The 25,005-nt window shown below is 48.7% G+C and overlaps 1 long non-coding RNA gene across 2 annotated transcripts in view; it reads right to left on the reverse strand.

Moving 5' to 3' along the window:
* LOC103305908 (uncharacterized) overlaps window positions 1-25,005 on the reverse strand; it is a 335,760-nt gene that overhangs the window by 244,967 nt on the left and 65,788 nt on the right. The window contains exon 3 of one of the 2 annotated variants that reach the window (XR_010592996.1): window positions 7,247-7,394. The exons of the other annotated variant lie outside the window; for it this stretch is intronic. This is a non-coding gene — a long non-coding RNA (uncharacterized LOC103305908). The remainder of the gene's footprint in view (window positions 1-7,246; window positions 7,395-25,005) is intronic. 2 annotated transcript variants of the gene reach the window in all.

Genomic DNA, 25,005 nt, shown 5'->3' on the forward strand with positions numbered 1-25,005 from the left:
ATGGGGGAGAGTCAGTTACCACGCAGAGTAGGTGTTTGGGGTGGGGGGAACCAGACCCTGCTCCCAGCACATGCTGCCTTCATCACCCACTTAGAAACCACACGGAATGCCTGAGCCTCTGGACTCGGCCACCACTCCCCCGTCACATCCCTCTATCGGAGAGCATGAAAGGAAAGCCTCTGTTTCAACAGCGACAGAGCAATCGCTCAGAGGAGGCTACCTGAGGATCAAAGCCCCACCAGGACTGCTGTAGCAGGCACCTCCCTCGTGTGGCTAAGCCAAGCCATGGGAAACAAAAGCCCAGGGGATGGGAGGGTAAGTGGCAGTCACACGCTGGTCTGCTACGGTAGTTCAGAGAGGGACCTCTGATCAGCGGAGAGGTTAGCCAGGCACGGGGCAGTCTCAGGCCAGAGAACAGCACGTTCCTTCTTCCACAGGCTGGAATTCCCCTGAGCAGCGTGCGGGTGTGCCTGCCGGCTGGAGACATCCAGCCGGATTCTGAACATAGCCCTGGTAGAGTGAAGCCTGGCGCAGCCTGGACAACGGCCTGCCCTGCTGCTCCACCATCCCTGAATGCCAGCTCAGGGTTGGCAGGTGAATTGTGAGGCTTGATTGATTTATAATCAGTCAGGCATCCTTGTGCTAGCAGCCCTGCACTTGTCAGCCACATGCCAGTCGCACAGCTTGGCAGTGCCAAACAACAGACCGGCGTGAGAAAAACAGGTCCCGGTCAGGGCGGGAATGAAGAGAAAGTGATGTGACAAACACGCCGGATGCACATAGTTAGGGGAGGAGGAAGGGAGCACAGGGGTCATTTGGAGATACAGGATTGGGAGCAGCCCTCCGGCGGACAGTCTGCTCAGGATGCGGAGCAAAGACCGTGATTCAGGCCAGATGTAACATGAAACAGCCCCAACTGTGAACCCTGGGGCTCGACTTCTGCTCGGGGCTCTGCTGACGTCAGCCGCGCTCTCGTGCTGTGATCCCGGCCATGGGAACATAGCCGTGCCAGTGCCGGATGGTCAGGGTTCCGTCATGCTATGCACTCTACAGACGCATGTGGCAATATACATGGCCCCAGAGATCTGCTGCACTTTGGTGCTAGTCCTCGTTTAGTACTTGTCGGTGTTGTCCAATCATTAGCCTCGTCAGTTTAAATGGAATGCTCATTCCCAGCCCTGAGACCCCCTCTCCAGGTGGCTTGTCTCTTGCATTGATCACCACTTATTACTGTAAACTTAAAGGAAAGTATTTTGCAGCTGGATCTTGAAGGGGGCTCAGCTTTCTCCCTAAGTGTGTTAAGCTCGCTCTGTTTGGTTATTCAGGTTCCCGGCCCTGCTGTCCACATGTCGGAGGAGAGAGAAAAACAGAAATCACTCCTTAAAGTTCACAGCCCACCAGTCTGACTTTCACAAATACAAGCAAAAATGGCAAAGCAGTAGGGGGAAAATCCATTTCTTTCGTGATGATCTTTCCCAGGAATGCATCCTGTTGATTTGCAGCCAGGGAAAGGAAAGTGTGTTCTTCTGAGATAGGGAGAATCAGATCTGTATAAACTCTTCTTTACTCCAAATTATCTCCTTCAAAAGAGCGCGAGAGAGAGAGAGAGAGAGAGAAATCTTTCCTTTAAATCCCTGTGGTCTCTGGATGCGCCCCATTGGGAAGTAGCAATTTCTTCTCTCTCTCGTGCTGATGGGAGGGGGAACTAGCCAAGAGGACACCTCATGGCCCCTCCTCATTCTCTGCTTTAAAAACACAGACCCTCCCTTGCTGTGGGTCTGGAAATAAGCCATCCATCAATGGCTGACGTGAACTTTAGTGCTGGTGAATGGTCCCATCCCACAGCACAGGTGCAACTCAGCAAGATCCCCCCACGCTGCCTCCTGCCAATGTGCCCCAGCCTCGACTGTCGGGGGGAGAAAGCTGATCAGTCTCTGTAATATTTGCCCTGCAAGCCGAGACTGCCCATCAGGAAGTAAAATGTAGCATGGGCTGCTAGAAACTGAATCGAGCACGTCAGTCCTCTCACGCAGGCCCACTGACCAACTGTGATCAGTCAGTTCTGTCAGCCAAGGTGAGAGATTTCATATCCCTCCACCAGTCACAGCCCCACCCCACAAGCCATCCACTTCCCCTAGTATCACTTTGGAGATGTAGCACATTTACGTGTTACCTGGAAAGCCCACGATTGACCCTCCTGCCCTTTGACAGCGTAGCCAGTCTCTGAAGAGCAGGAGGGATGTTGGACACAGGTAATCAAAGCGACATTTGGTCAATGACATTCAGGACACGCTGACTGGGGGGGGGGACATTGGAGCAAGAGGTCCTGGAAGAGAGCTATCCCAGGGAAGCAGCACTTCTTGGTGCGAGGTTAGGACTCTCAAAGATAGGGAGGAGCACTGGGAATTAAGCTGAGTGACGGGGACCTTGCTAATCACATCAGATCAGTTCCTTGAACTTTGCTTTATGGACTTTCCAAAAATCATCTTTCTTCCCCTCCTCCATCCCCAGCTGTCCAAGTCTCTGGCTGGGCGCTTTGGGCTCGGTCTGCTAGAAAGTTGGCTAAAGAAACCAGTCTGTGAAAGCCCCAGCAATCAGCCGCTTAAATGCAGCCTGGCCTGATGGCTTGAGTCAGGCACCTGTCACTTAGGCACTTACACACAGAACTGTTAAAACCAACAACTGTTATTATACTTAATAACCAGTTTCCAGCTCATCAACTCATTGGATTCTGACAGCGCAGCTAGTGTCAGCTCGCATGGCCTAACAAGTTTGAGAAAAGGGAGCAGCGAATGGAAGGAGGCGAGATGCCAGCGTGTTATTCCAAGCACACGCCCGTCCATCCACTGGGAAGACTCACAAGGGCAGCCTGACTCTGCCAACTTCTGCGGCACGAGCACTAATCACCATGGTAACCTAATATCCCTGCATACCTGGGCGCTGGGTGAGGAGAATGAGATATTGGAGCTGGACCAAAACCACTGAGCAAATCAATCCCCGCGGAGCATCCCAACACACCCCAGGCCACCCTGGCCAAAGGAGGTGCTATCTGGCTCCTCAGCCGGCACCAAGGATGCATCTGGCCAAGCCATTCTCACCTGGAGACCTGGGATCAAATCCTGACTCAGGTGGCAAGTGAGGAGGAACTGGGTGAGTCTTTTGCTCATATATTGCTACCTCACAGTCCGGAATAGCTGGACTGATTGGCAGCATCTTCTTGGGTGACCCAGCTGCAGAATACGGTGCATTGGCCGAGCTGGAAATGCTGCACGTTGGGATTAAGCGGCATTGGCCGAGCTGTGCATGAAAGGGGCCCAGGACTGGGCTGAGGGGCATTGGCAGAGCTGTGTATCTGGCAGGGCAGGACTGGGAATATAAACCGGTGCTCTAGTGCAGGACTGAGGCATGTTGCATTGGGGTTGGAGGAGCTTGAATGGCACCTGCCTATGTTATACCTGGTTCTAGTCCGTACCAGGCTCCAAGTATAAAGGAAACTCCTATTACCATTTGCCCTGAAGCCACCAGCGCCGTCTGGCTCTCGCGTGCATGAGTGAAGCCACATCAATATTTTCATTTATGAAATAAAGAAAGGTGAAAAGCTCAGTGGCCGGGCAGCAATGGCTGGAAGCCAGCCCCTCTCCAGCCTGGAGATGCCCTTGAAGGAGTGGAAGAGGAGTCATTTATTTCCCAAGGGACAATCGGAGTTTGTGGGGTTGATCTTTGACTCCATCTGTTCCTGTACCTCCCACAGAGCTGACCCATGCTTGCTCGGGGTATGGGGCCCCCACGGGGCGCACAGAACCCAAACCTGTCAAACATCTGGCCATATCTACTTGTTTCCTTGTAATATCCTGGTTTTAGAGAGAGGCGTGGCCTGAGCACAGGCCTGGGAGCCAGGAATCCCTGAGTGATAAACCCTGCTCTGATGACAACTTCTCCTGCCCTTGAATAACTTCACATCTCTGACGAACAGGGAGGATACTACTTTATCTTCCTTGCAGGGGCTGCGGGTTGACAATTAGCTTGCACAAAGCTATACAGGAAGGAATATACAGGCAAAGGAGACATTTTCCAAAAGCCACTAAGCCCCATTTTTTAAAAGTGACCTAGACACTCAGGAGCCTGAATCCCACTGACTTTAAATGGAATACAGGCTAAAGTCACTCGCATGCTTTTGAAGATATGACCCCATCCCTCCCATCTGTCCAATCTAGGTAGGGCACCCATCACATCTAAGGGCCGGCTGCTGCCACGGGGAATAAAGGATTCCAGGGGTGGGTGGTTCTTTTAATCATTCTATGACTTTTCAATCCGTTCAGTGCAAACACATGAAAAACAGAAGCAAAAGGAAACAACATTTCTTCAAGTGCAAGAGATTAATAGTTGATGACTGCACCATGCTCCAGTCACGGTCCAGGCCCCTGAGAAACATGCCATCCACGCAGATGAGGCCAGCACCTAGACAATAGCCCCTAAAGCAGGCTGCATTGTGAACTACTGGAGTGCAGAAGGAAGATACTGTTCTTCCCAGCCCTGCCTCAGCCCTGGCCTGCGATCATGGCTCACTGCTTTGAAAGCTGCCTTTCAAACCCACCTTGCAGCACGCTGAGTCAGTGCAGTACTGCCATCTTTTGACCACACAATAAATTTGAGAGGCTGAGAAGACAATTGTCACAGACCCAGCCCCTCTTAGTTGGGCCTGCAACCTTAATGACTGGGTCCAAATTCCCTGCTGCAAATGCTTCTCAGCCCCGTTGATGGGTTTGGGGTTTGAAACCAGAAGACACTTAAACTCCAAGGTGCTGGTTGCCTTGGATTTGCCACCTGAATGCCTGTTTAACTCCAGGAAGGCCTGTGGAGTGATAAACTGCAGCCACAGCCTCCCACTCTGTAGCCATACAGCATCCGAGCTGGTCAGCCTTCCAGCCAGCTGCACAGAGGAATAGCAATGGAGGGTGAGCGCAGGTGAGAGGCTATTTGGGGATTAGCGGCAGAGGTGTTTGGGTGAAGGGCTGCGAGTCCATCGGAGAGAATCCTTGCTAGGACCCTGGAGCAGCGGTGAGCTCTGCGCAGACAGACCCCTGCACGCCAGGGACCCCATCAAACTGCAGGGTGCTTGGTTAGGAGGCAGGCCTAGTGCAAGACGACGGCTGTGCAAGAAGGGGAAAGTTGCTAGGTGATGTCACCCAGCATCATGAACGGGACAGCACAATTAAGTTCTCACTTTAAACAAACAGGAGGACAATAAACTCTATCCAAAAATGAACAGTGTGACCTACAAACATCCGCCCGTGGTCCCTACTCAGCGCCTTTTACAGAGAGAAGCCAGGCTCCTCAATACAGGTTGTTTTATAGTCACTTTTCAGGCTGTAATCACAACTGAAAGGCCCCAGGGAAGAGACTGAAGCATTTATCTCTACACCCTCCTGGGGTCTCAGAGCCTGGGCTCCAGCCCAAGCCCAAACATCGACACTGTAATTTTATAGCCCTGCTGTCCAAGCCCCGTCAGCCTGTCAGCCAGCACAGGCCAGCCGCAAGGGTTTCATTGCACCATGGACATAGACCTTCATAGATTCTAGGACTGGAAGGGACCTCGAGAGGTCATCGAGTCCAGTCTCCTGCCCGCATGGCAGGACCAAATATCATCTAGACCATCCCTGATAGACATTTATCTAACCTACTCTTAAATATCTCCAGAGATGGAGATTCCACAACCTCCCTCGGCAATTTATTCCAGTGTTTAACCACCCTGACAGTTAGGAACTTTTTCCTAATGTCCAACCTAAACCTCCCTTGCTGCAGTTTAAGCCTCCTTTCCCCATCTGTCACATCAGGATAACAGCACTGCCCTAGCGCACAGGGGGCTGTGAAGATGCTACACAGTACAGAGAAATAGACCACAAAAGATTGATACCACCTGTAAGCAGAGAGGCCAAGGAGTGAATGGGCCACACAGAGAGAACTCGTCTCATGCCTAGACATTTTAGACAGTACCTTGAAAATATAAAGTGTCACCTAAGTGCCAAATACTACTACTTAGTGCAAAAGGAAATGAAATTGGCCAGCTGGGAACAGACAGATGAAGTCAGGTGGACCAGTGCTGGATGTTAAAAAGGCGTTGGTTAAATGCCACTATTGCACAGGGTAGCAGAGAGGGACATAGGCAGGAGAATGGACAGGGAGACTTGTGCTGCTTCTGCTTTACAGATAAACAGACACCTTCGATCTCATTCAGAAGATGTGCAGTGCTGCCAGATCTCACAATTGTATCCGCGCCTTGCAAGATTGGAGGGTTTTAGTCAAGCCCCTGCTCCTTGGAGTCATGTGATTATGTAAGAATCTCAGCTTTCATTGGAGAAAAAGTGATTTTGTTCTAGTCCTCATGGTTGTGGGGAGAAGTTTGAAAATGGGACCTGAGTGCACCCCAGAGATTCAGAAATCAAAAGTCAAATGAGAACCTCACCTTTATAATTTAATCTCATGATTTGTAAGCCACTCTCAAGACTTTGGAGAGCCTGACTCGATTTTTGAACATCTGGGGTTGGTGATACTGAATCTGATGCCGCTTCCCAGCACTAAACTTCACTCTAAAGACAAAAGACCAAAAGGCTTTTCATGGAGTGGGCTCTGGGCACAGCCTCACTCAGTAGCAGGACCAGAACTGGATCCCTGTACCCACCAGGAATGGCATCTGGGGTCTGTCATGTTTTAGGGATTCCCAGGGCTAGCACCAGTCTGTCTTGGGTTGTCCTGCCTGCATTCACCACCTTGCCCAGTAAAATTTAACTCTGAGATGGGAGCCAGAGTTCATGTAATAAAGAAAAGTCCTTCTCACCCCTCTACCCACTCTTCTTACCTGGGTCCCGGTTGCTCCACCGATGTTCCCACAGGGGCGTTGGTGCGACATACCTGGATCCCAGGAACAGACAGATTTCTCATTTCCACTTCACTCGCACACATGCTTTGGCATCAGTAGGTTGATAATTAATATGTATTATCTGTATGACAAGAGCATGCAGGGGCTGCAGTCAGGACCCACCCACCTGGCTCGGTGCTGTGTGGACAGTGTTCTGTACTACCCATAGCGGAGACAAGATCTGCTGTGCGTGATGGGCGGCACGAGCCAGACGGCTCTCTAGAGAGTCTCTTGCCACATACCTAAGAACAGGTATCCCGGTCACACAGGTGATACCAGACTGGCCGGCTAGGGACACACACACACACACACACACACACACACCCCTACCTCGCTTCACATATCCTTCCCCTCGTTTGCTGCCCCACAGTCCTAGGTGAGGTCAATCCCAGGTGGGCGTTGTCTCTGCATGGAGGAAAATCGTCGATAAGGTGAAAATCTCCCAGTTCTCACAGCTGTCTCCTGCAGAGGCCACGTCCTGCAAATGGCAAAAGCTGCACTCAACACTGGACCGTGCATCCCAGTCTGACCCACCCGTAGGCATGTTAGGAAGTTCTAACTCTCTAGGTATGGGAGTGTCTCAAACACACCCTGACAACACACACACCAACACTGGGGGATGGCATCACCATTGTACAAATGGGGAACTGCGGCCCAGGGAAATTAAGTGACTTGCCCAAGAACACAGTCTTTGGTGGAGCCAGGAATTAAAGCTGGGTCTCTGGAGACCCAGACCAGTGCCTTAGTCATGAAGGCTCCTCTAGCTATTAGATGTTCCTAGTTGAGGATTGTCTTTGGATGTCCAGAGGCTTTCTGGGCCATTCCATCATGCCCCAGACGGGCATCCGTTTTTGTAAATCACAGAAGGTAAAGACGGAAGAGACTGATTAAGTCATCCCTTCCCTTCAGCCAGCTGGAATAGACGGTCTCCAAATAGAGGATGCATCAGGTTTTAAAACAGATACTAGCGTGGGTTTTAGCCAGAAAGGCCATGAAAGAACAGCATCAGAAATAAACAAGAATCCAAATGCAGAATAAGAGGTGGTTAGGGGGAATGTGAGCTGGGAACTCAGGAATGGCTAGGAAACTAGTTTGTGTAACCTTGGAGACAGTGAGAAAATGAGCCCAAAGTGGAAGGAGGGGGGCATGCCGCAGAAGGAACAGACATGGCAGCGAGGAACAGCACCGGAGACAATGAGGAAAATTAATTGCGGCACAGCATAGAACAGAACCCCCTTTTCTGAAAGGAGAGCTGAACCAAGGGCTCTGAAATGGGACCTAAAGAGGTTTTAAAGGGCCAAAAAATGATTCTGCAGAGCACCAATTTAGTCAAGAGAGAAGAGAAGGGTTAGGGAGATGAGATAGGGGAAGAAAAAAGAGCCAGTGAGGAGAATAAAGAGAGAGAACAAGAGAAGAGACATTGATGCAGGAGAGAAGAAAAAAAGATCAGATATGAAATACAAGAGAGCGAGGATAAAAGCAGTAAAGAGGCTGTATTGGCAACTCCAGCTGCCATGACACAGGGAAAATTGTCTGTCTTGTTAAGCACTATATCTATATTGATAAATCTTAAATATTATCTCAGACAATTTCTCCAGAACAAGCAATTTCTACTATTGCTTCAGAAGTTGGGGTTATTTTTCCTCTTTATAGCTTCACATCTATCCCATCCCGCTCACTTTTTTATTCCTTCTGCTTTGCACAAATCTCTTTGTATTTCCTTTCAGCCTTTTCTACCTGCCGTTTGTCTTTTGGATTCCTGTAAGATTTGGACTCACGTTGGGTTTTTATTGTATCTGAACCTGCTCATTCTGGCATGTAGACACCACATTGACGCCTGCGAAAGAAAGATTCCAACCCCTGATAGAAAGTGCTTCCATTCAAATCCACTTCCCATCCACACGTTCCTTTCACATCCACCCAGCAAAGAAGGGGGAGAGGCTTTGATCTCACTTGGAAGTAAGGAGGAGGGTTTAGAGCTCTGAAGCCATTGATAAGTATCACCTTAAAGTTCGTGTTTCCCCACAATTGGTCACATGGGTTGTTTGAACCTCGGAGAGCTTTCAATGCAACAGCAGCTGGACAAGTATTTCACCTGCTGGAGATCTAGGGTGACCAGATGTCCCGATATTTGGGGGTTTGTCTTATATAGGCACCTGTTACCCCCACCCCTTGTCCCGATTTTTCACACTTACTGGTCACCCTATGGAGATCCTCACAGCAGAAATATTCTAGATAGCCCCCGTTTTTTGGATCTTGCAACACAAGGGCCAAGCACTGAGTGTGCACTGGAAAATGAACTTACCCGCTGACTCTAGAACATTTGTCACAGAGGCGAGACCAGGAAGTGAGGGATATGAAGGGAGGGTCTTGTGGTTAAAGCACTGCCCTGGAAACTCATCTATTTATAGGGCGAGAAGGGCCCATTGTGATCATCTAGTCTGACTCCTGCACAACACAGGCTTCAGAACCTCACCCAGTAATTTCTGCATCAAGCCCAGAACTTATGTTTGAGCTACAGTATACCTGTTAAAAATACCTCCAGTCTTGATTTAGATGCCAAGGGATGGAGGCTCGGCCAGGTCCCTAAGTAAACTGTTTCAATGGATAATTTAGCATCACTGTTAAATGTGCACCTTATTTCTCATATGAATTTTCTAGCTTCAGCTTCCAGGCACTGGACCCTGTTCTGCCTTTTCCGGCTACATTGAACAGCCCTCTACTATCAGAAATCACACCCCCACCTACATATTTGGAGACCTTGAAAATCACCGCTTTACTTTCTCTTGGATGAATTCATCCAGTCTCTCACTAGGACTGTGTCATCGTTAGGGAAAAAAATGTGTGTTCTTAACTCAAGTTAACGAACTCAAGGTAAAATCCTAGAGAAGATAAAGGAGTTTGTAGCTAGCAGGTCGAGTTAAAAGACTACATGGGAGCCATGCTATAGTATTGCCCTGTCACTGTCCAGACATCCTATTGTGGAGGTGCAGGAAATGTTCATAGTAAACGTGCAAAATAAATTGAAATTCAATTTTTTTCACATTTTGTTACAAACTCAACAACAGACCCATTTGTGTGGAGATTCAGCTGAGCTCCCTCCAGTTTTCAAACAAAACTACACCAGGTTCTGAATGAGGACAGAGCTAGCTCTTTGGAGTGGTGATTGCTTTCAAAACAGAGGGCAAGTCAGCGACTGCAAGTTTGAGTTTTAAAAAATAACCAATTTTCTTTTTCAGAAAAAGCAAATAAAGCAAAACGGGGGTTGAAGGAGGTTGAAAAATGGCAGAAACATTCTGCGAACACCCACAAACCAAACCTTGCTAGTTTCACACAGCTAGTGTGAATAGAGACTTCTGTTTCATCTGGCACTTTCCACTGGCATCTTGGTCACTTGGGGAAAAGATACTAAGAAATAAGATAAAAAAACACCCATGATTGGGGTGTAGAAAAGCCTGGGATAAGAGCTGTGGTTTGGATTTGCCACTGTGTGAAAATCTGCCAACCCTGCCTGTTCCAACTAGCCTTTCCAACCCAGCTGGTTCCCTGCACTCAAGGAAAAGTGGGTAAAAAAAACGGACAGCTCCTCGAAGGACATCAGCACCAAGACATCAATTTAAGGCATTTATAGCGTGGTTTAGAAGGAAAGAGCAGATGTGGGTCCAACGACCTCTGACAAACAGGCCTCTTTCATCCCTGTAAAACATCTCCTCCATCTTTCTGTAGCTGCTCCAAGGAAAGGGCTTTTCCCTTGCTCAGGAGTCGGAGTAAAAGGTCTCACTCTGCAGGCCCAGCTATTCAATGCTGAGAGTACATTATCCTCACGGGGGCCTGCAAGAGGAGAGGTTTCCCAGGATCTGTCCCCCCCGGTAATGTCACAGTAGTGAGCACTTTGCCTCCCTCTAGCGCTTTGCATTTCAAGATCTCAACGCGCTTTGCAAACACTTGTTAATGAAGCCTCATGCAGAGCATAGATGTTCTTACGGCATTTTATACAGAATGAAATTGAGTCAGAGGGGAAGCAACTTCCTACAGTCACATGCTGAGTCATGGGAAGCACCAGGAAATAGAACCCAGGTGTCCCGATTCCCAGTCACTTGTCCTCTTTGCTACGCCATGGTTCCATGCAGCCTTCATCATGCTTTGTTAGAAAGATGGCTGGACAGCTCCCTTGGATCGCCACACGAAGCCCTGATGCCTCCCATTCATCCCCACCACGCCATGCTTTGCCAGGGACAACTGGGTTAATGTAAGGCACCAAACAGCCCACAATTAGCTCCTGATCTTAATTACACACATTACTGATGAGCTCATCAACTTAATCTAATTAGTCTGCAAAGCTCAATTGCCTGTCCCTTTTTCTTAAATAATGTGCTGTGTAAGCCTGTTATCCCTTTCGATAAAACCTGTTCCCTTGCAGCCATTTGTCAGGAAGGCTAACAAATGGACACCTGGCGCCGGACAGCCACTGCAGAGCCACACACACCCAGGGCCATGATCGCCCCGCCAACCCCCACCACACAAGCTCCCGGGGATGACTGTGTGGGGGGTAGGGCACACACTCATTCCCAGCCCCCGGGGAACAGCCACCATGCTTGTTTCTCTAGTGTCTGTCATTCTGCAGAATCTCGATGTGCATTCCAGAGTTGACCTGCCTATTAAAGGTATGTCCCTACTGGCCATCACTGTGGTCCTTGGGCGCTTCACGGGAGCATAGAGTCCCCTGCCAATTCCAGACAAAAGTGGCTCATTCATGGGTGCCAGAATGACAGGGGCTGTGTTTATGAAGGAAAAGGCAACTCCAGAGTAACACTACAGGAGCGGCAGCAGATGAACTGCAAGGGGGCGCTGGTCCACGGCCAGTTCTCCTAGGCACTATGGAAACACAAATAGTGCCAAAGGCTTCTCCCTGCATTTTGCTGCACCTAGGGTTCCTTCCCCAGCAGGCCCTAGCACTGCCCCAGGGTGCTCCCCTCTTCCCTGCCCTACATTCCTTAGTATTGGTTGTAATCATGGTAGCACTTACAGGTTTCAGCTGAGGCCAAGGTGCCCCACTGTGCTAGGTACTGTACAGACACACAAAGATGGCCTCTGCCCTGAACAGTATCCCATGTAAATAGATAAGACTGGCACAGGTGAGAGGAGAAACTGAGACAGAGAGGGAGGGTGAAGTGACTGAACCAAGGTCACTCAGCAGGTCAGTGGCAGAGCTGGGAATTGAATCCACATCCCCGGACTCCCAGTTCAGTGCCCTATGCACTAGACCATGCCCTAGCACTGAAGGATTCAAGGTGGGATCTAATGAAGCGTGCACACACACCCACAGTCAGCAGGAACTAACCAGTCTCTCCCTGAAGGGCACTAACAGGGTGGAATTCTGCCCCTCCGGCGTATTAACCAGAGAAAACATCAAAATGTCCATCTTTGGACTGAGATGTTAGTGCAAGGTGCTGCACGATGCGCCTAACAGAGGGTTCCCAAGGGCTGTCCCTCACTTGCCCCATGTCATACAATGTAACGCCAGATACACTATATAAACAGTGCAAGTGTGGCCAGACAAGTGACCAGAATGCTTCGTGCAGAACGCTCTCCTGAGAGCCGTTCGCCATCCTTGCCCCATGTCTCTTCCTCTCTACACTCACTTACATGGTCTGTCTAAATTATGTCCTGAGCCTGCCAACCTCACTCATGTGAGAAATCCCACTACCAAGCAAAGGGACTCCTCACAGGTCAAAGACTGGGCCAGCAAAGAGGCAGCGCCTCCATTGCTGTGAACTGTTGTTGCTCCGCTGCTATCAATGGAGCTCTGCCAATTTACACCAGCTGAAGATCGCTGGGGCAGGGACCCCATGTCATACACGTCTGCCAAGCTGCCCCTCTGGCACTATATAAATAGCAGGACTGTGTAATGCTGGGATCAATTACTTTTTTCCTTCTGTATTGACATGTGACAAATTTGTTTCTAACGAGAGCACTGATGTCCATTAGTGATTTACCGTCTTTGTTTTAGGCTTGACTGCATTCTGCTGCTTTTCCTTCGATCAAAGCAATAATCCCAAATGAAAACTCTTGTGGCTGTTGAAAATGAAAGCCCCAGATAGCGCAGGTAGCTCTGTGATCTTTGTTCTGGTTGATCAGTCAGGAACCGCTTGGCACGCCAAGGGGGAAAAAAATCAGGCCCTGTTTAAACCAGTTCCCTTTCTTTCCTGGCATGGTTAAGTTTGAATGCATTCACTATCAAAGCTAAGTCCACAGATTGAAAACCTCTGGAGAGGTCTTTTGAGCCATACAATAGCAGAGTGGATCCTTTGAAAAGGGGGCAGTGCTATCCAGCTGTGCCTGTTCCAGATGTGTGTTGTGGTGCGATTGCATGTGTGCTGAGGGAGACAAGTCTTTCTTCTCCGCCGAAGAACACTCTTCAGCTCAGCTAGTCTCTGCATACAAAGCCTCCTATTCCACTGGAGAGAGTCATACACACAACTCCCACTTATGGAATGGGGGATTGGAACTGGGCCTTTTCTATTTTCCCCTTGCAGTTCCGCGTATTGTTCAGATAACAGCCAGCAGCCTGAATGAGAAGAACAAACTTATAAAAGAGAAATTGGTCCTTGTTATTTCTGCAGCGATTCCATTCTGCTTTTGAAAGTCGCTCGTCCTAACAATCACATGTGCGTAGCACAAGGAATACTAATGAAGTGAAAGTGTCTCTCACACACAGCTTTCAACAGACCAAAGGTTGCTCTATTAGGTAATGAGGCCTCTTTGCAGAGCAGGGCTGGGCTCCACATTGTGACCTGCCTTAGAAAAAGTAGCTTTTTCTTTAAAGTGATCTTTCAAGCCAGTAGACATCATACACATATCAAAACTGGCTCTGTTATTGTAGGTCCTACTATAAACAAAGCTATGTACATGACTATAAGAGTGCCCTTCAGGCTACCACACACCAGTTGCACCTTGACTGACAGGCAGTGATTTTGAATAACTTTAAAAAAACTAAACCTCTAAAAATTCCAGTTTCCCCTCTACCACCATCCTGCAGCCTGGCTCTTGTCCCCTAAATCAGGTGAAACGTATTCAGCTGGGTCAGGCCCATGGCCATGCCCCTATAAAATGTGGGATATAAAGAGGGTCCAAAAAAAATTTATTTAGCCCCATGAGCCACTGACCTGCTGCAGATGAAGACTCCTGGCTGAAAACGCTGCCCCTTCCCACTGGCTTTGCCTTCTGCTTCTGTCTCTATTAATTTTCAGAAATAAAGAGAAGCAGGCACCTGTGGATCCAGCTGTGTTACCCTGCAGCAGGGTCACGGGGTTAAGAAGCTCCCTGAAAAGCAGATGTTGCATGGGTCATTGATTTCCTAGGGGTGAGCGTGTGCCTTAATGCAAGCTGAACCAGCGCCTCTGAGTATGAGAGAACTGATCTCCCCCCAGTCTCGTGAGACAGAAAATAATTCCGCCATATCTTGTGGGCTCCATTTCGCCGGCACCAATTCAGAACCTGTCTGCTCGCCGCAACAGCGTCCCCACAGCGACGAGCATGAAGGGGACCTCAGCAGAGGTGGTGCATCCCCGGGAGCATTCTCCTGGGATGTGTTAAAGCTTTCACAAGCCCTTATACCATTACCAGCACCCTGGCCTCCTCATCCCATGGGACTAGTACCTCTTGAGCATCGCTGTCTGACCCTTTACAACCTGGTACTTGGCACAGCAACAGAACTGTGCTGCGAGACATTGCATTAACCACGAGAGCTCTACGATCAGACACCACAGCCTCACCTCTGACCCCGTCCCTGGCACAGAACTTCCTGCGCCAGCTAGTTCAGCGTGATCGGATGCATCTTCTCAAAGTTGAGCTCCTGGGTTGTGGCATTGGGTTGGCAGAGGAGGAATCCAGTATTCATTTACTCCTCTTGTTTTTTTTCTAAGGCACCCATCACTCCAGGATCTAGGAGGGAGTTTTGGCCATGATATGTATCTGACTAGCGTGCTACCGCAAATCAACGCTCTGTGCACTCATGCTACTCCCCTAAGGGATCCAGCTGTGGAGAGCCTCAGGAGGCAGCCATGGCTTGTTATAGGTGCAATAGTGCCCCCAAAGTGTCCTCAAATACTGCTGCTGCTGCCACTGCCACCTCTTGACCCAGCCTTCAACCTCAGGCACAGCATCTGCATTTCCAGGAACCCGGCCGCTCTCTGTGTGCCGGAATCAATGCAATCCCCTAAAAGCTCCTAAGTCGGAGGTAATTATAAGAAGCATCAATTACCTAGCCATGTGGATTTCATGAATTCAATTAATTTGCATAGTGATCGATTCAGGCGGGTCCTCTCCAGGTCTCTGGAGAAAGTTAGGACATTGTTCTGCACGTTATTGATTTAACAATGTAAAACCAAACCTCTCTCTCCTTGTATTCAGAGCTGTTCATTCAGCCATATTAACTTTCAGATCATTTATTTTTGTACATCTTTCAACTCTGTTTGTTGCTATCACACAAATGCAGAGTATTACATTGTAGAGAATAATTGAATCAATACAATCATGGTATTTTGGGCCTCCCAGGCTCTCAGGAGCGAGAGCTGGCAAGAGCCAGCACAGAGACTGGGAGGTGGGGTTTTCTTCACCTTTCCAGTTATTAAAATGCTTGTCTAGCTCCATATTAACTTTCTGCGCTGTGAGTTTGCTATTGTTTCCTCTGCCTCGGAGTGGGAGATGCAGGCAGTTGGATGAATTACATGCAGAGGTTCCCTAAGTGGCTTTATATCCTCCATTGAGATGCTATTGTGTAACATCCTACACCGGGCTCTTCAGGGGATTACAAGTCTATCCCTACGCATCCAGCCCCGGGGGACAGGGGAGCTCTATGGCAGGATCTCATTCAGCCAACCGGCTTGGGCCACCCCAGAATTGTTTGGATAAATGGAAGTCAATAGAGGGGTATGGGGCAAGCAGTTTGTTAGGAAGATGCAGGTACTGGGGGTTTGGATAGCCAAGTTCATGGTGTATTTTCCTCTTCCAAACCCTGCCCCAACATACAAGGCTGTGTAACCCCAGCGCACTGCCCCTTTCCCAGTGCAGTAATAATGCCGTACAGTACCCATGACATGCCCCGCCCTTTCTAGCCAGCTCCCAGCCACACCCCGAACCCTGCAAACACACTTTGTGTCATCCAAGTTGTGCTGACTATCAAAGCGCTGCTGCCCTCTGCGGGTCTCTCACCCACGAAGCTCTTTGCAGATGTTAATTAAAGAAGGCAGGGAAGGCTGAGCAGATGCTGACGAGTTTGACTCTGCTGGGCCAACAGCCACATCCGTTTCGCAGGTGGAGAAAGTGAGGCCCAGGGAGGGTAAGGGACTTGCTCAAGGCCACCCAGAGTGACTCAGTGGCAAAGGCAGGAGTAGAGTCCTGACTCCCACCCCAGACAGTCCGACCCCAGAGGACCCGCCTGCTAATGCCTGTGACTTAGTGCAGTTGTAAGACCGACAGAAGGGATGAGGGGGAGCCTGGAACCACCTTGGAGCTAGACCAGACTGTGGGCCTGGGAAAAACGAACATGTAACTTTCTCCCCCCGATGGCCCAGAGCTTACCTGTGCTACCTCCTGGCCTGCCCAACAACTAGACAGGGGAGGACCCAGGACTCAGCACCCCGTCTGTGCAAGGCAGAGTGGCTATTTCTTGTCCTTTTGGAGAAGACCAATTGCAGTGTTATACTCCGTGGTACGTCCTCAGCCGGAGTGGGTAGGAGCAGGACCCTGGCCTGCCCGGGGGACAGACTCAATTCTCTACATGCTTGTCTATACGGGGAAAGTGCCATCAGCAATGGGTAACATGAACGTGGCCTGTGGATAGCGAGGCTCACGGCTATGCCAGTCCAGCAACCTTTGCTGACCAAGCCCTCAGAGGTCTCTTCAATCCCGAACTGCCGATGTCCATTTCCCACCCTCCATCCCTGGCCACACAGCAGATCCCTGGCACAGCATGGGAGGGAAAGAGTCCAGCCCTTCCTGTAGTTCATCACTGCTCAATAGCTCCCATTCCAGGGCCCCAATGGCGGGCGACACAAGGGAATAGAGCCTGGAGCTAATGTTAAGGTTTCCCATGTCCCAGCCAAGCCCACCTTTTGTGCTCAGTGCTACTGAGCTGCAAATGGCCACACACAAATGTGAGGAGGAAAAACCTTCGACTGAAAAGCCACCCAGTAACAAAGACTCCTCCTGCAGATTCCAAAGGGGGTGAAAGGAGAGGCAGTTTTTAAACTTTGTGGCCCCTCCCATCAGGATATTAGGCAGCTAAATAGCAGCGTGGCTGCTGGCTTCAGATAACCGGTTCCCAGTGAGCACCCTAATTGTCCCCGGAATCGCTCTGCCACTGTAGAGAGTAGGTCATTTACTGAGCGGTACACGCAACTAAATCAAAATCCATTTTCCAAGGGAAAATTCTATTCTTATCAGAGTTCTGCAAGAGGGCTGCAAGCGGCCCGTGTTAATTGAAGCTTTGATGTTTGTTGGAGGAGGCCTCTAATCAGCTCAACAAAGGAGCCGATACATGGTACCTTGCTCGCCCCTAGCAGCATAAGAGAGTTCAGGGCTGAGCAGGCATTGCGGGTCCTTGGTTTGCAGGCGAGTGTGTCAAAGGAAAATACAGCAGACTGGCCTTCAAGACGAGGGGCTGAAGGGTGAGAGGGCTGAGACACAGTCACCAGATAGCAACAAGCACTGACCCCTCCCACATAAGCGGACTTCTCCAGCAATGGGAGCCGTCCTCTCTCCAGTCCATCAGACGCCTGGGTACTACAGAACACCTGAAACGGCTAGCTTCAGAGCTGCACAAAGCCGTACAGCGCCAATGAAAGGCAAGTGCTGCAGGGCCAGAAGGAGAAACCTGGTTAAAAAAAAAATCAGCATCTTTCCTGGAGCCAAACAGGAGCTTCAGTCTGAAATGAGCATGTCTGCTCCAGGGGCTGGCAGAGTCCACGATGGGGCAGGGAGGAGATGGCAGGTGGGGTGGGACAAAAAGCACAAGTGGTCCCAGGCACTAGTTGTTGCAGCCCAAACCCTGCTACACAAACCACCAGTGTGTTAACTTTTGTATGCTGCATCTTCACCTTAAATATCCTGCAGTCTAGAACATGCCTGCTGTCTAAGAACAAGAATGAAGAGACCTCTGTACATCTCAGTTCCCTCATCTGTATAACTGGGATAACGGTGCATATAGTGACCAACCTCCTGGTGGGTTGGAAAGATCAAGTAATGTTCCTACAGTGGTTTGATCATCTGACGCTAATGTAACCTCCTAAGCATTAGCACTGGTTTTCGTTACAAGCAAATAATCCATTTTAGTGCATCATAGTCCCAAACCATGTACAGACATTCCAGCACTACACAGACTCGCACGCAGCACAAGATGTGCAAGGAGAGCATTACACGCTGCATCATCGTCAGTCACAATGTTTATATGTCACAGCACACACAGACACTCACAGCACAGCACACATAGGGTCACCCAGAGAATTAGATGCAACAGTGTTCACATACACCCAGCAATGCACACTAATTCAAAGGAGAAAGCGTTTTTAACCACTTTGGCATGTCTTCTGCAATATCCTCCAGCAAATCAACCATCCTCTTCTTGGGATGTTTTCAATCTGGTTTATGTTGATTTTAATTAAAGAAGTTGAAACTGAACAAACAGTTCGTAGCAGGTGGCCATACAAGTGTGAAATAAGCAAACTGTTTTATCTGCCACAACGCTGCTAGTAAATTTCTTCAAATTAATCCCAGCCTTAGAAAGTCTGTTGATTCCAACTGAAATGCTGAGCAATTTGACTTCTTTATTCTCTAAATATTTGCCGTCATAACAATGTTAAGAGCAGGTCTAGGTGTATATATTTTTTTGATATCGTCGTACTACCGGGTCTGCTTTTCAACTTCCATTGGTTTGAGCCATCTCCCCACTCTTTGGCGATACAAGAAGGTTAATGACCCACAACAACAGAAAATGGATTTTGAGAATTTTTTAAAATGCCAAAATTTATGAATGATTCTAATGCTCAGACACTGAATGGTCCATAGCACTCATTCTGCCATACAGCTCTGCCAGCACACTTCAAATCTAACCTGCCGCACTCCCCATCCAAAGAGACGACCCAGCTGCAAAGCTCTGACATTCCTAGGAGCACCTTTGGGTTTCTACCAGTGAGGATTTTCAACTCATTGATTTTCCTCAGTGCTAATTCACTGCTCTCAGTGATCAATATTATAAGCACAGTGAGACAGAGCCAACCTATTGTGGGTCTGATTCACTTCACTAAGAGCCCATCCTCATCAGCACAAATGATGGGTAATTAGTGAGGGGCAAATCTCTGAAGGGACAAAATTCAATGCTGAATAAAAACCCCAAAAGTTGAGTGTTTTTAGGTACACGCTGAACCGAGCCTGCAGAACTGTGCTGGTGGGAAGCTTACGACAGTCTTTCCATGTGCTACTTAGGTGCTCCCCATTTTCAGTCACAGCCCGGATCCAAAGCAAAGCAGTGGGGGGAAAAGGACTAGCCTAACTTAGGGCTTGTCCACACATGTGGGGCATTCTGGAGTAAGGTAAGGTGTGACCTTAAAGCAGAATAGCTATTTTGGAAAAGCTCCATGTGTACTATTAATTATTATTACCCATAGGGAAGGTGGCCGTGACTCCGCCATCCCTGGAACCAACAGCCAACTGCGACCAGATATCATCATCACCAATGAGGACCAGAAGAAGATCATGATGGTGGATGTCACAGTGTCCTTCGAGAACAGGACCCCAGCCTTCTACAACGCCCGAGCTCAAACTGTGGAGAAATACGCCCCTCTGGCTGACACCTTAAGAGCTAGGGGTTACCAGGTTCAGACAGACACATGCAATGATCGTTGGTGTCCATGGAGCACTTGGGACCCCAGTAACGAGCGAGTGTTGTGGGAAAGCAGAATCGGTCAACGCTATGCTCTGCTGATGCGGCAACTCATCGATCACCATCAGGTGGTCGAGGGACATCTACCTAGAACACATCACCAGACATCAGCAATACCAGGAGAGATGAGCTGGAGTGCCAATGAGAAGCCAAGTCGGAAAGTAACTGAAATACTTCTCTGGTGGATTATATCTACTCAGGGACAATCCATCCTAAATGCTCAATTACTGAGGGACAATCTACACTCATTTCTATATTTGCTTTTTACAACCAACTCTCTGTATAACTTTTCATGAGTGATGTACCCGAGTATTCGGATTCTTATATCTAAACTGTATCATTAAATGTATCTAAATTTGGGTTATTGCAGATTGTGCATGATATTGTATGAGTTTTTAAACAAACTTTGTATTTGTGGATAATCTGAGCAGTATACCCAGATGTACAGACACTCTTTTCTCAACCTATGTATTATATAATTTTAACATTAGCTTTAATAAAATATTTTAATTAATTATTCTTATTATTATTTCTTAGCGGCACTGCAGTAGCATGCAGCATCCCCAGTCGTGGGCCAGAATCCCCTGGTGTTAGGAGCCATTGCAGAACAAAGAGATGGACCCTGCCCCCCGGAGCTGACAATCTAAGTAGACAAGCCCTGATTCAAACCTCAAGCAATGACCACTGCAGGGCTAGCCTGAACTTGGGAGATGCTCTGTGGAGGTTTGTTTTATCCAGACCAGTTCAGCTGGCACTGAACGGCAACTGAGAGCAAATATCTGGGTATTGCTTCAGAAAAGCTCTAAAAAGGCCAGGCAGCCGAGGGCCCGGACATGGGCAGTGGGATATGGAACTTTTCCCCAGTTCCTATGCTCTGTATGGTTTGGGATGCCATTGTACCAGAAGCTGCACAGACGCATAGTAAGAGACGTTCCCTGCTCCAGAGAGCTGACAGTTTAACTAGAGAATACAGGAAAGCGAGAGGGAAGATGATGCATTATCCCCACCAGTGCAACAGGGAACTGAGCCACAGAGACACGACTCGAGCATGGATGCGCAACAGGGGACAGGCCCCCCAAGGTCCCGTTTTGGAACCACTGCAATGCCCAAAACTCCCGCTGAACCCTGCGGGGGCCTCAACTCACTCGGCACCTATCGTTTTTGCAATCGAGGTTCCCTCAGCACCTGCGTTTCTGTCTCTGAGCCTGGAGGCCCTAAGCCAGAGTGATGCAGGACCTGGGGGGAAGAGAGGCATACCCTCCCCCTAAGTCGTGGGGGGACCCAATTCTGTAGGTTTGCTCAGAGGGTGCCCACTGAACAGTCACACAGAGGAGGAAGACTTCCTTCAGAACTATTTGCCCACCACCACCACCACCACACAGAGGAGGGGGAGATGGAGGTGATCAGGGATCTGCCAACTCTCAGGTGAGTGCTCGGACCGCTGGGCTAGGGGATATTCTGTGGTGCCCTCAATTTCTCCTGTCGAAGCAGCTCCATACATGTTTTAGGGGAAGAGTCATGGGGAGCAGGGGGACTGGACCCTGGGTCTCCTATTGCCCAGGTGAGTGCTCTAACCACCAGGCTACAGAGCCACTCGCTCTCTCACTCGCTCTGACTCAAAGGGAGAGAGAGAGGGAGAACAAAGCCTTCTAAAGCATATAAAAAAAAAACAAATAAAGTGAAAGCGCCAGGCAACCAATCCCCTGGAGCTTCTATGGAGCTCATCCAGATTCTTCAGCTGAGATTTGCATTTAAGGTGCCACCTGATGAGACGTGGGTAGCTTGCAAGAGGAAAACCTGGCTGAGCTTCCCCTTGGCTTGGCCACAGACAAGCGGCTGCACCTTAACAATGTGGCTTTTCTTTGCAAAATGGAACTTTTGTGGTAACCTTGAAGACACAAAGACATTAAAGACCCTTTATCGAGGCAACAGGCACCGCATATTGATAAGCCCCTGGGGAAGGGGAATATAAAGCACAGATGCCCACAAGCTTTTCTTCTTGCAAGGCTGTGCTGGAGATAGCTGCCAGAAAACACACACACACACACACACACCTCGCATGTTCCTCTTCATTTCTCATGCCTTTCTCTTTCAAAAATCTTATCAGCATCTTTAAAAGATCAAGTTTTCCTATCCAGAAATATTATTTTACTGATAGAATCTGAAGGCAGAGCTGGCAAAATGAAGCCTCTAGAGTAGTGAATAGCCTCTGATTTCCAGGGTACAGAAAACAGGGACAACCCTCCCTGTCCCAAACTCCATCCCGCCAATGCCCTTCGTCTGACCAACCAACAGAACAATGGAATCATGTTTGTCTTGGAGATGGACTGATTTCCCACAATGTTCTGTAATGTTAGCTTAGCAAAGAATGGCTGGTTGTTGTTATCCAGTGCTTTGAGCACAGATGCCTGCATTATACCTCACATACACACAGAAATGCATACGCACACTCCTACCATCTGTATTTGCAATGTGTGCACACAGATGTACACAGAGATATGTGCACGGAAACACCACACCTGTGCAGACACAAAAACAAGAAAGGAAAGACCCCATGCCCATGGCGGAAGAATGAACTGATCATAGCGCCGAGAGTCGCCATCTGAGGTCAGAGAGAGAGGACTGGCTGAAAAAGAAGACTTCCATGTAATGAAAAAACTTCAAGATTTTGAAATTTGTTGTTGTTGTTCTGTATCAACATGAAAAATGGAACTTTTGAAAATGTCTTTTTTTTTTTTTTGGCAAAAAACGAAAGGGAAACCAGCCCCAGAATTGCCAATAATCACCAGTCTGTTCCTGGTGTAGGTGGGGGTCTCTCTCTTTGCTCAGCGTGTTACATAAAGAGAAATTCCCAATGAAAATTTCACCAAAACCAATGCATTTCTACGCAGTTTGTTTTGGCAAATTGGTATTTCCTCACAAAATTCCCACCTGGCTCTAACGAGCGGCTCGTTGAGCTAGCCCGTGTGAACACACCATAATAGATAATCCTGGATCCAACACTCTCACCAGAGGAAGTAGCGGGGAGAGAAGGTTTATCTTTTTTACAGATGGGGAACGGAGGCACAGAGACTAAGTGACTTGCCCAAGTTCACACAGGAAGTCAGTGGCACAGCCAGGAACTGAATCCAGGGCTCGTGAGTCCCAGCCCAGAGTCTTATCAACAAGGCCATTGATGGAGATACATACAGGCACGTTCCACACCAGCACAATTCTTGCCCATCAGAACTTGCAGGCCTAAGACTGAATGAGCAGCAGGGCAGTATTTTCCAGCTGTGGCACAGTCAGGAAAAGAGCCCTTCTGCTACAGGTATTTCTGCCTCCTCCATTAGTTCCTCCACTCCATATCTGATGGAAATATGCTAATATCTGCAAGCATCACCAGCTGGCTGGCAAACCCAACAAAAGAAAACAAACATTTGCCAAGATCGTGTCTCTCTCCCCCATGCTCCAATCTCAGTTTTGTTTTTGTTAATTATTCCATTTATCCAAGAGAAGGTCCCATCCTAGGCTTCCTTTGCCCAGTTGATCTTTGCTGGGATGGGTCCCAAGGGAGGAGTTTGGGATGGTAGCTGGTCTAACTGGGGCACTCAAAGGTATTTCACCTCTTGCTCTCCCTATGATCACTGGTCCCATGGCTGCTGCACAAAGGCAGCATGTTGGGGCAGCTGGGGAAGACTGCACAAAGCAGGCACTAAGCAGCACTAGTGAGCAGGGCAGGAAGCAGGTCATGTGATTAAAGCACCAGAGTGGGATTCAGGAAACCTTAGCTCATTTCCGAGCTCTGCCGCCGACTCACTGTGTGACCTTGGACACATCATTTAATCTCGGTCTCCATTCCCCTCTCTGTAAAATGGGACTAATAAGGGTTAGAGGCCACATGAGGAGGGACGTGGGGACAGAAGAGAAGAGGAGCATTTCCCCCTGAAATGATTACAGACTCATTCTCCTTCCCCTCACGCTCTTTACACATCCATAGACTTAAGTCTGCTTCCAAAGCTGGTGGGTTTTCTCATCCTTGCTTACATCACGCACTAGGCTGTGATCAAACACACGGAGCAGCTGTGAAATCCAGCATCTGGACTCAGAATTGACTCTGTTCCCAGGCACGCTTGCCAATGGAGATTCACAAAGGGCTGTTTCCGACGGGTCCTGTACGACGGAGGATCTGAACAAACGCTGAGCATGCCAGATGGTTGGCAGGGATTGGAATGTGCCCACATGTGTTGCATGTCTGTGCCAGGGCAGATGCTTTTGTTCACACCACACTTTGAATTGGGGAGCGACATTTTAAGTAGGAACAGAAAGCGGGTGGAGGGAGACCCATCCCTTATGGAAGTTGCTAGCTCCTTTCTAAGCTAGTTCTTTCTGTTTGTCTTGCAGATTTGCCAAAAGCATTTCCTATGCACCAGGGAAAATCTACACGTGAAAGAGAACAAGCCACTGGAAGGGGTCAAATATTAAAGATTTGGGAGTCAAGTCTTTGCCCGATAGGCCCCTTTCTCCAGCTTTGGTGATATAAAGAGAGGCTCTCCAGCACTGGAGAACGCCCCGAGTGCAGGGGTTTTCCCAGGTGGCCTAGCACTGGCTGTGCCAGACCAACCCCACCCCACTGGGACTGTGCCTCCGGAGGGTGGTTCATAGCGCCTTTAGAGCATCTTACCAAGGGATGTGGTAAATTCTCCATCACTTGAAGTCTTTACATCAAGACTGGGTGTCTTCCTAAACAACACACTTTAATTCAGACACAGGTTTATTGCTCTTCATGAAGGAATCACTGAGTGAAATTCTCTGGCCTGTACTATGCAGGACTTCAGACCAGGGGACAGTAATGTTCCCCTCTGGCCTTTAAAAATCTATGAAATGTCCTAATATTTTATATACATATATATTAACCTTCCAATCACTACATTAATCTCCATCTCACTAAAAGCACATTCAGAGTCGTTTAGTAAATCATGTCATAGCTGCTTGGCCACTTTTGTTGCAGAAGTCCTTTTAGAACATGTTTCAAGCTATTGTAGATAGATCAGCTATTATCTTAATAAGTTAAACATTTAAGCAAATATAGCTCAGAGACAGAGAAAGATCGCTGCTGTAATGAATCACACACACACACACACACACACACACACACACACACACACCC

This window comes from Chrysemys picta, chromosome 16, assembly GCF_011386835.1.
Source record: "Chrysemys picta bellii isolate R12L10 chromosome 16, ASM1138683v2, whole genome shotgun sequence".
Classification (NCBI taxonomy): domain Eukaryota; kingdom Metazoa; phylum Chordata; order Testudines; family Emydidae; genus Chrysemys; species Chrysemys picta.